General features: G+C 46.8%; 11 non-coding genes across 11 annotated transcripts; all 11 read right to left on the bottom strand.

Annotated features, from left to right (window-relative positions):
* Nucleotides 1-8,312: 8,312 nt before the first annotated feature.
* On the bottom strand, nt 8,313-8,386 carry TRNAF-GAA (transfer RNA phenylalanine (anticodon GAA)). Its single transcript has one exon. It is a non-coding gene; the product is annotated as a tRNA-Phe (tRNA).
* Nucleotides 8,387-8,794: 408 nt separating this feature from the next.
* TRNAF-GAA (transfer RNA phenylalanine (anticodon GAA)) lies at nt 8,795-8,867 on the bottom strand. Its single transcript has one exon. It is a non-coding gene; the product is annotated as a tRNA-Phe (tRNA).
* A 415-nt stretch (nt 8,868-9,282) lies between these two features.
* Nucleotides 9,283-9,355, bottom strand: TRNAF-GAA (transfer RNA phenylalanine (anticodon GAA)). Its single transcript has one exon. It is a non-coding gene; the product is annotated as a tRNA-Phe (tRNA).
* Nucleotides 9,356-10,246: 891 nt separating this feature from the next.
* On the bottom strand, nt 10,247-10,319 carry TRNAF-GAA (transfer RNA phenylalanine (anticodon GAA)). The gene has a single exon. It is a non-coding gene; the product is annotated as a tRNA-Phe (tRNA).
* Nucleotides 10,320-10,731: 412 nt separating this feature from the next.
* On the bottom strand, nt 10,732-10,804 carry TRNAF-GAA (transfer RNA phenylalanine (anticodon GAA)). The gene has a single exon. It is a non-coding gene; the product is annotated as a tRNA-Phe (tRNA).
* A 408-nt stretch (nt 10,805-11,212) lies between these two features.
* TRNAF-GAA (transfer RNA phenylalanine (anticodon GAA)) lies at nt 11,213-11,285 on the bottom strand. The gene has a single exon. It is a non-coding gene; the product is annotated as a tRNA-Phe (tRNA).
* Nucleotides 11,286-12,176: 891 nt separating this feature from the next.
* On the bottom strand, nt 12,177-12,249 carry TRNAF-GAA (transfer RNA phenylalanine (anticodon GAA)). Its single transcript has one exon. It is a non-coding gene; the product is annotated as a tRNA-Phe (tRNA).
* A 413-nt stretch (nt 12,250-12,662) lies between these two features.
* On the bottom strand, nt 12,663-12,735 carry TRNAF-GAA (transfer RNA phenylalanine (anticodon GAA)). The gene has a single exon. It is a non-coding gene; the product is annotated as a tRNA-Phe (tRNA).
* A 408-nt stretch (nt 12,736-13,143) lies between these two features.
* TRNAF-GAA (transfer RNA phenylalanine (anticodon GAA)) lies at nt 13,144-13,216 on the bottom strand. The gene has a single exon. It is a non-coding gene; the product is annotated as a tRNA-Phe (tRNA).
* Nucleotides 13,217-14,107: 891 nt separating this feature from the next.
* Nucleotides 14,108-14,180, bottom strand: TRNAF-GAA (transfer RNA phenylalanine (anticodon GAA)). The gene has a single exon. It is a non-coding gene; the product is annotated as a tRNA-Phe (tRNA).
* Nucleotides 14,181-14,595: 415 nt separating this feature from the next.
* TRNAF-GAA (transfer RNA phenylalanine (anticodon GAA)) lies at nt 14,596-14,668 on the bottom strand. Its single transcript has one exon. It is a non-coding gene; the product is annotated as a tRNA-Phe (tRNA).
* Nucleotide 14,669: the final 1 nt, after the last annotated feature.

Here is a 14,669-nt window from a genome sequence, read left to right on the forward strand (position 1 = left end):
AATTGCTGTCTCTCCTGGGCCTTATCCATTGATGATTCATTCCTAGAGACTCCTTGGTCCACCTGCTATGGGCAGAATTGACCCTCTCATGTAGCAATGTAACACTAGGGAGTATTATCTTGTTAGGAGGGCAAACTCTGAGCTGGCAAAGGAAGTTGCCAAGGGCTTCTTTTTTTTTTTAATTGGGGTATAGTTGATTTACAATGTTGTCTTAGTTTCTGCTGTACAGATAAGTGAATCAGTTATGCATATACATCTATCCACTCTTTTTTAAGATTATTTTTTCCATATAGACCATTGCAGAGTATTGAGTAGAGTTCCCCGTGCAATATAATATATGTTTTTGTTTGTCAGAGAACATATGTATGCACTTCTAGTGGGTAAATACTTGAATGGAATTCCTGGGCCGTAGGGCACATATATGTCCAGCCTTTGTACAAATTACTAAAGATTTTTTCAAAGAAATTAGACCAACTTATACCCCACAAGCAACATATGGGAGGGAGTTCAGGTTGCTTTATGACCTAGCCAGCACTTGGTTGGGTCCAGTTTTAGGTAGCAAGAGATAATTAATGGGAAGATATCCAATAAGCCAAACAAAACCATGTATTAATACTAGATTATTTGTACTAGCAGTATTTGTAAAACCCCAAACTGGAAACACTCATATGTCCATCAAGAGTAGAATGGACACACGTGGTAGATTCATACAGTGGAACACTACTGCAATGAAAATGGATGACCTACAACTCCACGCCACAATATGACCACTGCTCACAAACAACGCTGAGTGGAAAGGCAGATGAAGTGGACATACTATATGAATCCGTTTAAAATGTACAAAAGTCATCTATGCCACTGGACATTAGGGTCCTGGTTATACTTGGGCCAGGGAGTGGCAAGGCGGAAGCCCAGGGAGGGTGTCTGGGAGGCTGGTCAAGTTCTGTTACTTGATCCGAGCGCTGGCTACTTAAGTGTGTTTAGTGGTAAAAATTCATTGAGCATACACTTACTTATACTCTTCTGTATGTATATTATACTTTAGGAAAAAATTTTTTTAAACACTGAACTCATTACATCTTTCCTCAGATTGTTCTGCTTTCTCTATTTCTTATCCTACTGCATGGCTCCACTATTCACCTACCACCCCATCCAGAAATCTGGGACTCCTCCTAATCACCTCTTTTTCCTAAACCCCCATAGGGAAAGGGAAGTCACTCAGTCGTGTCCGACTCTTAGCAACCCCATGGACTGCAGCCTACCAGGCTCATCCATCCATGGGATTTTCCAGACAAGAGTACTGGAGTGGGGTGCCATTGCCTTCTCCGCCTAAACCTCCATATCCAGTGTCTATTACAGGCCATCTTTCCTCTCCACCCCCACTGCCACTTCCTGTTTTAGGCCCCCACCCTCTCTCCCCTAAAGAGAGACCTTGCCTCATCCATCCTCTATGCTGTCAATGGGATAGAAGGAAAACCTGATTGTGTCATCTGCTCCAAAGCCTTTGGTGGGTTCCCATTATCATGGCCCCAGTTTCACATCTGACATAAGTTGTATGACTGCATCCCTCCACTTTTCATCTCAAAAATGGGTATAATAGTAATGTGTCCTTTAAGTTGCCATGATCTATCTCCTGCCTGTCTCTGCAGATTTATTTTTTGCACTCTCTAATATTTGCAGTTCATCAAATGTGCCAGGCTGTTTCATGCCTGTATGCCTTGGTGCTTGATTTCTTGGCCTCAAATGGCTTCCCCTCCCAACTTTTCTGCCTGCTTATCCCCTTCCCTATGAAGAGGACCTTTTCAGTCCCTCACATAGAACTCACCACTTGCTCTGGCCTTTGTGTCCTGTCTTTCTTGTCCACCGGTACAATTATTGAAATTGATAGAAAAGATGGCTCATAATGACTGGTCCCAAAGCATTCATTCATTCATTTTCATTGAGCATCTACTATATTCCAGGCCCAGCTTTAGGCACTGGGGATATAGAAGTAAACAAAGCAGAAAAAAACACCTGCCCTTCTAGAACTTAGGAGTCTAATGTGGGTGGGGGGAAGGTTAGGAGATAGAGAATGAATGAATAAAATATATAGTACATAAAAGAATGGTGACTATTGTAGAGAAAAATAAAGGACAGAGATGCGGGAGGTGGGGGGAAGGGACTGGGAGTGGTACTTTGGGGCTTAGGGAAGGTTTCACTGAGAAGGTGATGTTGGAGCAAAGACCTGAGGGAGGTGAGATACCTGTGGACATGCCAATAGCATGTAAAAATCTCAGGTGGGTGGGTGCTTGGCATGTTGTCTAGGGGAGAGATGATGGCACCTTGGACACAGGGTGTAGCAGAGGAAGTGATGAGAAGTGGCTGGATTCTCACTGTCTTTGGAAGGTAGTGCCCACAGGATTTGCTGACAAATGAAGTGGGTATGAAATAAAGAGAGGAGAGGTTCAAGGCTTGAGCACCTGGGAAGATAAAGCCACCATTTACTAGGGGAGGAGAAGGCTCTAGGGGGACAGGGATTTGGGCAGATGGGATAGAGATGTTCTGAGAGGCCTATGGGACTGTTGATGCAGAAGGCACTCAGCTCCACCCCATCCTCAAGACCTGCTGGGTTGGCAGAAAGGCCCTGGGAGACCAAAGGTGAGGTGAGTCGGTAACTAACAGAGTGGCCCTAATAACCAGGTCAGATTGGCCTGGAAGCCGTGTCCTGTCACGGGAAGAGGGTCTATGCGGCTGCAACTGAGCAAACCCAGATTTCGGATGAAGCCCATAATGGTCACAGAGTTCAGGGCCTTTGAACTAGCTGGGTCCTCGGGTGCGCCCCCAGAGGGCTCTGAATTGCATTGCATGGCAACAGACCAGAAGGCAAAAAGGAAAGGGCAGGGCGAGGAGGGGTTCTACCTGTGAAGAAGAGACCCAAGAGGGAGGCCTGCTTGCAGAGCTGCCATCTGTGTTCAATCAGATTGCTGCCTTTGTTTCCCTGCCTGGGCTCCTCTCCCCAGAACGTGTTTGTCTGTAGGCAGCCTTGGGTCCTGAGGCACCAGATCTTGTGGAAATGAGCAGAGAGAGAAGGAACAACAAGCCTTTTACAGGAAAAGCTGTCACCAAGGGAGCAGCAACGTGGCTGCTGTCATCCCTGAAATGATTTAATCACCCCAAGCTGGCGAACAAAAGCAAAAAGCGTGTTTGGTGACAACTTCTTATAATACCAGAAAATAACACTGTTGGGATGAGAAAAACAAGTCAGCCTTTAAAGGAAAAAGGACAAGATTTCAGTTACATGGTTGCCTATTTTTCTCCCCACTCAGATCATCTTTGGGGTTCCTCCAGGTTACAGGTTTCTACCAGAGGGTCTGCCCCTCACCAGCCTTAGATTTTGGCAATACGAGAGCATTCTGCCCTTTTGCTCAAAGGGCCACTCCGTAGGGAAACACTTGTTACCACAGCCAGAAAATTCAAGCATGCCTATTTCTCAAAATGCAAACCCAGAAAGCAAAGTGTGCATTAGACACACTTAGGAAAGACTATTTCAGTTTGTTTGATTGGCTCTTACTAAATATGGAGTTTTCCTTCCCATGGAAACAGGTGAAGCCGAAGAGAAAGGCATAAAATTATGAATGATAGAAGCTGTCTATAACTAGCTTCCAATCTACTTGAGAAATAAGAATAAGACATAGAAGACTGCAGTAATGTCCCTCTGGTGAAGAAGAAAGAAGGAAATTGCTTCTGGTATGAAAGTGTTACTATTTTAAGTAACAGACATATTCATGGGTAAATCTGTTATCTGTACATGCTTCAACACAGATGAATCTCAAAAACATATGCTAAGTGAAAGACAAGAGACCATATGTTGTATGATTCCATTTAAATGAAATGTACAGAAAAGGCAAATCTATAAGGAGAAAGTAAATCAGTGGTTGCCAGTGACTTGGGGGAGGGGGAAATGGGGAGTGAGCACTTAATATCTACTGGTTTCTTTCGGGGATGATGAAAATGTTCTAAAGTTAGATTGTGTGCTCCACAAATCTGTAAATACACTAAAAACCATTGAATTGCACACTTTAAATGGGCGAATTTAATGGTATGTAAATTACATCTCAATAAAGCTGCTTTGAAAAAAAAATCTGCTATCCCTGATGCTAACACACCAGCAAGGAAGGACACACACTCACCTGTGAGATGAGGCTTAGTGATTTTTTTTAACTTGTTTTTATATAATAGCCACGACCAAACAGTGGAACAATATACTTTAGTAAGATGGATGTTTTAAAAATCATCCTCAGCATTGAATCCAAAATGTATAATGGAAGATAAATAGAAGCCTGAGTTGATGGGTCCTTAGAGACACAGGTAGTGCTTTTACTATGATGATATGTGTATTCCGAAATGACCCTTCATCCAACGCACAAGTGGAGTTAATCTATTTACCTTATTTCACCATAATAAGGAGCCACTGCAGCCGTGGGACAGAAACAGCAGAGTAGATTAGACAAAGATCCTTTGTCTTCAGGCTCCCAGTTCTGTAGGATACAACTTTCCCCTGTGCAGCAGCCTTATTTCTCACTCTGGACTGTACCCTGATTAACTGCAGCAGTTGTATCTTGCTTTTTCTCTCCTGGCATACCCCTGTAGCTCAGGGTAGAGCACACCTAGGTTGCCAAGCTGAGTGTTGGGGCGGCTGCTTTCCTTTGATGCCTTGTGAGGGTGGAGGGCCTGGGTTATGTGTTAGGTGGATAAGTGTCTCAAGCCTATCTGCTGGACCACATTCTATTCCGCCAGGACAGATGTGATTCTCTGTTCTTTGTGGAAATTTTTGGAGCTCCCCAGCCAGGCACAAACATTGATAAGCTATAGAACAGGAGAGAGTGCCCTGCTCTGTGCCTCCTGACAGTGTCTTTTATTACAGTTATCCCCTGACTGTGTAGATGTAATTGAAAAATGATAACCTTTTCTAGGGCTTATTCCCATTTAGGGGTCACAGAACAAAGTTTTTAGAGTGAGCACAGCGAAATTAAGGATCTGCCCGGTGTGTCAAGTTCTTACACAATGTTTGGCCTATCATAGCAGAAACTCAGAAATGGATTCTTGAAATGACATCAATGGATTCTTGAATGAATCAATGGATGAATGAATCTCAATGCCAATCACAAGTAAGAGGAATCTGAGGGTGAGCCCTGTGGATGTCTGAGAACCAAGGGTATTGCGAGCTAAGTCTTGAAAGGTTCTGTTTAGATTTTCTTGCTGAAAAAAGAACAAGGAATAAAGGGAAAACAACAAACCCTTCGTGCTAAGTTGCTCCAGTTGTGTCCAACTCTTATGCAACCCTATGTATTGTAGCCACCCGAGAAGCCCTGATCCACAGGGCTTTGCAATTGCTATGCATATAAGTGAGAAGGAAGGACTCTCATTGCGGCTATTTCCCTTTGCTCAAGTGCCAAGCTCATCAGAGTTCAATTATAAGATAGTGAGGTTGCTAGAATTGCTCTTCTCCTGGATGTAGAAAAAGCAAGAGAATTCCAGAAAAACATCTACTTCTGCTTTATTGACTATGCCAAAGCCTTTGACTGTGTGGATCACAACAAACTGGAAAATTCTTAAAGAGATGGGAATACCAGACCATCTTACCTGCCTCCTGAGAAATCTGTATGCAGGTCAAGAAGCAATAGTTAGAAATGTATATAGAACAATGCACTGGTTCCAAATTAGGAAAGGAGTACATCAGGGCTGTATATTGTCACCTTGCTTATTTAACTTATGTGTAGAGTACATCGTGCGAAATGCCAGGCTGGATGAAGCACAAGCTGTAATCAAGATTGCCAGGAGAAATGTCAATAACCTTAGATAGGCAGATGACACCACCCTTATGGCAGAAATCAAAGAGGAATTAAAAGCCTCTTGAAGAAAGTGAAAAAGGAGAGTGAAAAAGCTGGCTTAAAACTCAACATTCAAAAAACTAAGTTCATGGCATTGGGTCCCATCACTTCATGGCAAGTATGGGGAGACAATGGAAACAGTGATGGACTTTATTTTCTTGGGCTCCAAAATCACTGTGGATGGTGACTGCAGCCATGAAATTAAAAGACGTTTGCTCCTTGGAAGAAAAGCAACAACAAACCTAGACAGCGTATTAAAATGCAGAGATATTACCTTGCCAACAAAGGTCCATCTAGTCAAATCTATGGTTTTTCCAGTAGTCATGTATGGATATGAGAGTTGGACCATGAAGAAGGCTGAGCACTGAAGAATTGATACTTTCGAATTGTGGTGCTGGAGAAGACTCTTGAGAGTCCCTTGGACTGTAAGGAGATCAAACCAGTCAATTCTAAAGGAAATCAACCCTGAATATTCATTGGAAGGACTGATGCTGAAGCTGAAGCTCCAATACTTTGGCCACTTGATGCGAAGAAACAACTGGTTGGAAAACACCCTGATGCTGGGAAAGACTGAAGGCCGGAGGAGAAGGGGACAACAGAGGACAAGATGGTTGGATGGCATCACTGACTCAAAGGACATGAGTTTGGGCAAACTCAGGAGATAGTGAAGCCTGGCATGCTGCAGTCCATGGGGGTGGGGGGCAAAGAGTCAGACACGACTGAGCAACAAGTGGGTATAGATGCCTCTGCTTGGATGTAGGCTAAAATACTTGCTCTGTGAGAGACCTCAGATTGTGAGATTGCTAGAAATTGTTCCGTGTATGTGGGCAAAAACACTCACTCTGCCAGAACCCAGGACTATTCAGATCTTCAGTCTAATGCTCTCCCAACTGAGCTATTCCCTCTCAACGTAGCTTAGGAAAGAGTTTCTTGGAGAACAATTCCAATCCCTGGTGACTCAGATAGTGAAGAATATGCCCGCAATGTGAGAGATTTGGGTTTGATCCCCGGGTCAGGAAGATCCTCAGGAGAGAAGGGAATGGCAACCCACTCTGGTATTCTTGCCTGGAGAATACCATGGACAGAGGGAGCCTGGAGGACTATGGTCAATGGAGTCCCAGAGTCGGACATGACTGCCCGACTAACTCTTTCACTGGATGTAGGACTTCTCCTGGATGTAAGCTATAACATCTGCTCTTTGAGAGAGCTCAGATCACAAGGTTGCAAGAATTGTGCCTTTCCTTGGGTATAGATGAAAACACTGATTCTGCTGGAATCTGGGTTCGAGCCAGGGACCTTTAGATCTTCAGTCTAAATGCTCTGTCAACTAAGCTATTCCGGCTCCCTAGTGAGCCCTGCCCTCAATGTATCTTAAAGAGTTTCTCAGAGGCATCCCTGCTTCTTCATTGTAAGGAAACAATTGTAATGCCTGGTGGCTCAGATAGTAAAGAATACGTCTGCAATGCGGGAGATCTGGGTTTGATCCCCAGGTCGGGAAGATCCTCAGGAGAGAGGGAAATGGCAACCCACTCCAGTATTCTTGCCTGGAGAATTCCATGGGCAGAGGGAGCTTGGCGGACTATGGTCCATGGAGTCACAGAGTCGGACACGACTGAGCGACTAACTCTTTCTTTCACTGGAGATAGGACTCCTGGATGTAAGCTAAAACACTTGGTCTTTGAGAGAGCTCAGATCACGAGGTTGCAAGAAGTGTGCCTTTCCTTGGGATGTAGACAAAAACACCTGCTTTCCTGAAACCGAGATCGAACCAGGGACCTTTAAGATTTTCAGTCTAACACTCTTCTAACTGAATTATTCCAGCTCCTTGGCAAGCACCCCCCCACACTCCTCCCCACCCCGGGGTATCTTAAAGAGTTTCTCAGAGGCATCCCTGCTTCTTCATTGTAAGGGAACAATTACAATGCCAGGTGGCTCAGATAGTAAAGAACATGCCCGTAATGTGGGAGGCCTGGGTTTGATTCCTGGGTTGGGAAGATCCCATGGTGAAGGGAATGGCAACCCACTTTGGTATTCCTGCCTGGAGAATTCCATGGACGGACCGAGTCTGGTGGACTGTGGTCCATGGAGTTACAGAGTCGGACAAGACTGTGCGACTAACATTTTCTTTCTCTGGTTGTAGGACTCCTCCTAAAAATCCTCCTGTAAACTAAAAAACTTACTCTTTGCGAGAGCTCAGATTACGAGGTTGCAAGAATACCCACTCCAGTATTCTTGCCTGGAAAATTCCATGGACAGAGGGAGCCTGGAGGACTATGGTCCATGGAGTCATAGAATCAGACACGACAGTGTGACTAACATTTTCTTTCACTGGATATAGGACTCCTCCTGGATGAGGCTAAAACACTTGCTCTTTACGAGAGCTCAGATTGCGAGGTTGCAAGAATTGCGCCTTTCCTTGGATGTAGATGAAAACAATAGAGGTGCCGGAACCCGGGATCGAACCAGGGACCTTTAGATCTTCAGTCTAAACGCTCTGCCAACTGAGCTACCCCGGACACCCGTGAACCCCGCCCTCTATGTACCTTAAGGAGTTTCTCAGAGGCGTCTCTGCTTCTTCATTGTAAGGGAACAATTGCAATGCCTGATGTCTCAGATAGTAAAGAATATGCCTTCAAGGCGGGAGACTTAGGTTGGATCCCCGGGTCAGGAAACTCCTCGGGAGAGAGTGAAATGGCAACCCACTCCAGTATTCTTGCCTGGAGAATTCCATCGGCAGAGGGAGCCTGGCGGACTATGGTCCATGGAATCACAGAGTCAGACACGACTGAGCGACTAACACTTTCTTTCACTGGAATTAGGACTCCTCATGGATGTAAGCTAAAACACTTGCGCTCTGAGAGAGCTCAGAGCGCGAAGTTGGAAGAAGTGCGCCTTTCCTTGGATGTAGATGAAAACAATGGCTCTGCCAGAACCCTGGATCGAACCAGGGAGCCTTAGATCTTCAGTCTAACTCTCTCCCAACTGAGCTATTCTGGCTCCTTGGTGAATGTATCTCCTCCACCCACCAAAGTATCTTAAACAGTTTCTCAGAGTAGTCGCTGGATTTTAATTGTAAGGGAACAATTGTGACGCCTGGTGACTCAGATAGTAAAGAATATGCCCACAATGCGGGAGACCTGGGTTTGATTCCCAGGTCGGGAAGATCGTCAGGAGAGAGGGGAATGGAAAACCACTGCAGGATTCTTGCCTGGAGAATTCCACGGACAGACCGAGCCTGGTGGACTGTGGTCCATGGAGTCACAGAGTCGGACACGAGTGTGCGACTAACATTTGCTTTCACTGGATATAGGACTCCTCCTGGATGAAGCTAGAACACTTGCTCTTTGCGAGAGCTCAGATTGCGAGGTTGCAAGAATTGCACCTTTTTGGATGTAGAGGAAAAGAACAGGGGTGCCGGAACCTGGGATCGAACCAGGGACCGTTAGATCTTCAGTCTAAACGCTCTGCCAACTGAGCTATCCCACACCCCTGTGAGCCCCGCCCTCAAAGTACCTTAAGGAGTTTCTCAGAGGCGTCCCTGCTTCTTCATCTTAAGGGAACAATTGCAATGCCTGGTGTCTCAGATAGTAAAGAATATGCCCACACTGCGGGAGACCTGGGTTTGATTCCCAGGTCGGGAAGATCCTCAGGAGAGAGGGGAATGGAAAACCACTGCAGGATTCTTGCCTGGAGAATTCCACGGACAGACCGAGCCTGCTGGACTGTGGTCCATGGAGTCACAGAGTCGGACACGAGTGTGCGACTAACATTTTCTTTCACTGGATATAGGACTCCTCCTGGATGAAGCTAGAACACTTGCTCTTTGCGAGAGCTCAGATTGCGAGGTTGCAAGAACTGTGCCTTTCGTTGGATATAGAGGAAAAGAATAGGGGTGCCGGAACCCGGGATCGAACCAGGGACCTCTAGATCTTCAGTCTAAACACTCTGCCAACTGAACTATTACTGAACGCTAGTAAGGCCTGCCCTCAAAGTACCTTAAGGAGTTTCTCAGAGGTGTCGCTGCTTCTTCATCTTAAGGGAACAATTGCAATGCCTGGTGTCTCAGATAGTAAAGAATATGCCTTCAATGCGGGAGACCTAGGTTCAATCCCCGGGTTGGGAAACTCCTCTGGAGAGAGGGAAATGGCAACCCACTCCAGTATTCTTGCCTGGAGAATTCCATGGGCAGAGGGAGCCTGGCGGACTATGGTCCATGAAATCACAGATTCAGACACGACTGAGCGACTAACACTTTCTTTCACTGGAATTAGGACTCCTCATGGATGTAAGCTAAAACACTTGCTCTTTGAGAGAGCTCAGAGCGCGAAGTTGGAAGAAGTGCGCCTTTCCTTGGATGTAGATGAAAACAATGGCTCTGCCAGAACCCTGGATCGAACCAGGGAGCCTTAGATCTTCAGTCTAACTCTCTCCCAACTGAGCTATTCCGGCTCCTTGGTGAACGCATGCCCTCCACCCCCCAAAGTCTTAAACAGTTTCTCAAAGTAGTCGTTGGATTTTAATTGTAAGAGAACAATTGCGATGCCTGGTGGCTCAGATAGTAAAGAATATGCCCACAATGTGGGAGACCTGGGTTTGATTCCCAGGTCGGGAAGATCCTCAGGAGAGAGGGGAATGGAAAACCACTGCAGGATTCTTGCCTGGAGAATTCCACGGACAGAAAGAGCCTGGTGGACTGTGGCCCATGGAGTCACAGATCGGACACGAGTGTGCGACTAATATTTTCTTTCACTGGATATAGGACTCCTCCTGGATGAAGCTAGAACACTTGCTCTTTGCGAGAGCTCAGATTGCGAGGTTGCAAGAATTGCACCTTTTTGGATGTAGAGGAAAAGAACAGGGGTGCTGGAACCTGGGATCGAACCAGGGACCGTTAGATCTTCAGTCTAAACGCTCTGCCAACTGAGCTATTCCACACCCCTTTGAACCCCGCCCTCAAAGTACCTTAAGGAGTTTCTCAGAGGCGTCCCTGCTTCTTCATCTTAAGGGAACAATTGCAATGCCTGGTGTCTCAGATAGTAAAGAATATGCCCACAATGCGGGAGACCTGGGTTTGATTCCCAGGTCGGGAAGATCCTCAGGAGAGAGGGGAATGGAAAACCACTGCAGGATTCTTGCCTGGAGAATTCCACGAACAGACCGAGCCTGCTGGACTGTGGTCCATGGAGTCACAGAGTCGGACACGAGTGTGCGACTAACATTTTCTTTCACTGGATATAGGACTCCTCCTGGATGAAGCTAGAACACTTGCTCTTTGCGAGAGCTCAGATTGCGAGGTTGCAAGAATTGTGCCTTTCCTTGGATATAGAGGAAAAGAATAGGGGTGCTGGAACCTGGGATCGAACCAGGGACCGTTAGATCTTCAGTCTAAACGCTCTGCCAACTGAGCTATCCCGCACCCCTGTCAACCCCGCCCTCAAAGTACCTTAAGGAGTTTCTCAGAGGCGTCCCTGCTTCTTCATCTTAAGGGAACAATTGCAATGCCTGGTGTCTCAGATAGTAAAGAATATGCCCACAATGCGGGAGACCTGGATTTGATTCCCAGGTCGGGAAGATCCTCAGGAGAGAGGGGAATGGAAAACCACTGCAGGATTCTTGCCTGGAGAATTCCACGGACAGACCGAGCCTGGTGGACTGTGGTCCATGGAGTCACAGAGTCGGACACGAGTGTGCGACTAACATTTTCTTTCACTGGATATAGGACTCCTCCTGGATGAAGCTAGAACACTTGCTCTTTGCGAGAGCTCAGATTGCGAGGTTGCAAGAACTGTGCCTTTCGTTGGATATAGAGGAAAAGAATAGGGGTGCCGGAACCCGGGATCGAACCAGGGACCTCTAGATCTTCAGTCTAAACACTCTGCCAACTGAACTATTCCTGAACGCTAGTAAGGCCTGCCCTCAAAGTACCTTAAGGAGTTTCTCAGAGGTGTCCCTGCTTCTTCATCTTAAGGGAACAATTGCAATGCCTGGTGTCTCAGATAGTAAAGAATATGCCTTCAATGCGGGAGACCTAGGTTCAATCCCCGGGTTGGGAAACTCCTCTGGAGAGAGGGAAATGGCAACCCACTCCAGTATTCTTGCCTGGAGAATTCCATGGGCAGAGGGAGCCTGGCGGACTATGGTCCATGAAATCACAGATTCAGACACGACTGAGCGACTAACACTTTCTTTCACTGGAATTAGGACTCCTCATGGATGTAAGCTAAAACACTTGCTCTTTGAGAGAGCTCAGAGCGCGAAGTTGGAAGAAGTGCGCCTTTCCTTGGATGTAGATGAAAACAATGGCTCTGCCAGAACCCTGGATCGAACCAGGGAGCCTTAGATCTTCAGTCTAACTCTCTCCCAACTGAGCTATTCCGGCTCCTTGGTGAACGCATGCCCTCCACCCCCCAAAGTCTTAAACAGTTTCTCAGAGTAGTCGCTGGATTTTAATTGTAAGAGAACAATTGCGATGCCTGGTGGCTCAGATAGTAAAGAATATGCCCACAATGCGGGAGACCTGGGTTTGATTCCCAGGTCGGGAAGATCCTCAGGAGAGAGGGGAATGGAAAACCACTGCAGGATTCTTGCCTGGAGAATTCCACGGACAGACCGAGCCTGCTGGACTGTGGTCCATGGAGTCACAGAGTCGGAGACGAGTGTGTGACTAACATTTTCCTTCACTGGATATAGGACTCCTACTGGATGAAGCTAGAACACTTGCTCTTTGCGAGAGCTCAGATTGCGAGGTTGCAAGAATTGCACCTTTTTGGATGTAGAGGAAAAGAATAGGGGTGCTGGAACCTGGGATCGAACCAGGGACCGTTAGATCTTCAGTCTAAACGCTCTGCCAACTGAGCTATCCCGCACCCCTGTCAACCCCGCCCTCAAAGTACCTTAAGGAGTTTCTCAGAGGCGTCCCTGCTTCTTCATCTTAAGGGAACAATTGCAATGCCTGGTGTCTCAGATAGTAAAGAATATGCCCACAATGCGGGAGACCTGGGTTTGATTCCCAGGTCGGGAAGATCCTCAGGAGAGAGGGGAATGGAAAACCACTGCAGGATTCTTGCCTGGAGAATTCCACGAACAGACCGAGCCTGCTGGACTGTGGTCCATGGAGTCACAGAGTCGGACACGAGTGTGCGACTAACATTTTCTTTCACTGGATATAGGACTCCTCCTGGATGAAGCTAGAACACTTGCTCTTTGCGAGAGCTCAGATTGCGAGGTTGCAAGAATTGTGCCTTTCCTTGGATATAGAGGAAAAGAATAGGGGTGCTGGAACCTGGGATCGAACCAGGGACCGTTAGATCTTCAGTCTAAACGCTCTGCCAACTGAGCTATCCCGCACCCCTGTCAACCCCGCCCTCAAAGTACCTTAAGGAGTTTCTCAGAGGCGTCCCTGCTTCTTCATCTTAAGGGAACAATTGCAATGCCTGGTGTCTCAGATAGTAAAGAATATGCCCACAATGCGGGAGACCTGGATTTGATTCCCAGGTCGGGAAGATCCTCAGGAGAGAGGGGAATGGAAAACCACTGCAGGATTCTTGCCTGGAGAATTCCACGGACAGACCGAGCCTGGTGGACTGTGGTCCATGGAGTCACAGAGTCGGACACGAGTGTGCGACTAACATTTTCTTTCACTGGATATAGGACTCCTCCTGGATGAAGCTAGAACACTTGCTCTTTGCGAGAGCTCAGATTGCGAGGTTGCAAGAACTGTGCCTTTCGTTGGATATAGAGGAAAAGAATAGGGGTGCCGGAACCCGGGATCGAACCAGGGACCTCTAGATCTTCAGTCTAAACACTCTGCCAACTGAACTATTCCTGAACGCTAGTAAGGCCTGCCCTCAAAGTACCTTAAGGAGTTTCTCAGAGGTGTCCCTGCTTCTTCATCTTAAGGGAACAATTGCAATGCCTGGTGTCTCAGATAGTAAAGAATATGCCTTCAATGCGGGAGACCTAGGTTCAATCCCCGGGTTGGGAAACTCCTCTGGAGAGAGGGAAATGGCAACCCACTCCAGTATTCTTGCCTGGAGAATTCCATGGGCAGAGGGAGCCTGGCGGACTATGGTCCATGAAATCACAGATTCAGACACGACTGAGCGACTAACACTTTCTTTCACTGGAATTAGGACTCCTCATGGATGTAAGCTAAAACACTTGCTCTTTGAGAGAGCTCAGAGCGCGAAGTTGGAAGAAGTGCGCCTTTCCTTGGATGTAGATGAAAACAATGGCTCTGCCAGAACCCTGGATCGAACCAGGGAGCCTTAGATCTTCAGTCTAACTCTCTCCCAACTGAGCTATTCCGGCTCCTTGGTGAACGCATGCCCTCCACCCCCCAAAGTCTTAAACAGTTTCTCAGAGTAGTCGCTGGATTTTAATTGTAAGAGAACAATTGCGATGCCTGGTGGCTCAGATAGTAAAGAATATGCCCACAATGCGGGAGACCTGGGTTTGATTCCCAGGTCGGGAAGATCCTCAGGAGAGAGGGGAATGGAAAACCACTGCAGGATTCTTGCCTGGAGAATTCCACGGACAGACCGAGCCTGCTGGACTGTGGTCCATGGAGTCACAGAGTCGGAGACGAGTGTGTGACTAACATTTTCTTTCACTGGATATAGGACTCCTCCTGGATGAAGCTAGAACACTTGCTCTTTGCGAGAGCTCAGATTGCGAGGTTGCAAGAATTGTGCCTTTCCTTGGATATAGAGGAAAAGAGTAGGGGTGCTGGAACCTGGGATCGAACCAGGGACCGTTACATCTTCAGTCTAAACGCTCTGCCAACTGAGCTATCCTGCA

This window comes from Bubalus kerabau, chromosome X, assembly GCF_029407905.1.
Source record: "Bubalus kerabau isolate K-KA32 ecotype Philippines breed swamp buffalo chromosome X, PCC_UOA_SB_1v2, whole genome shotgun sequence".
Lineage (NCBI taxonomy): Eukaryota > Metazoa > Chordata > Mammalia > Artiodactyla > Bovidae > Bubalus > Bubalus kerabau.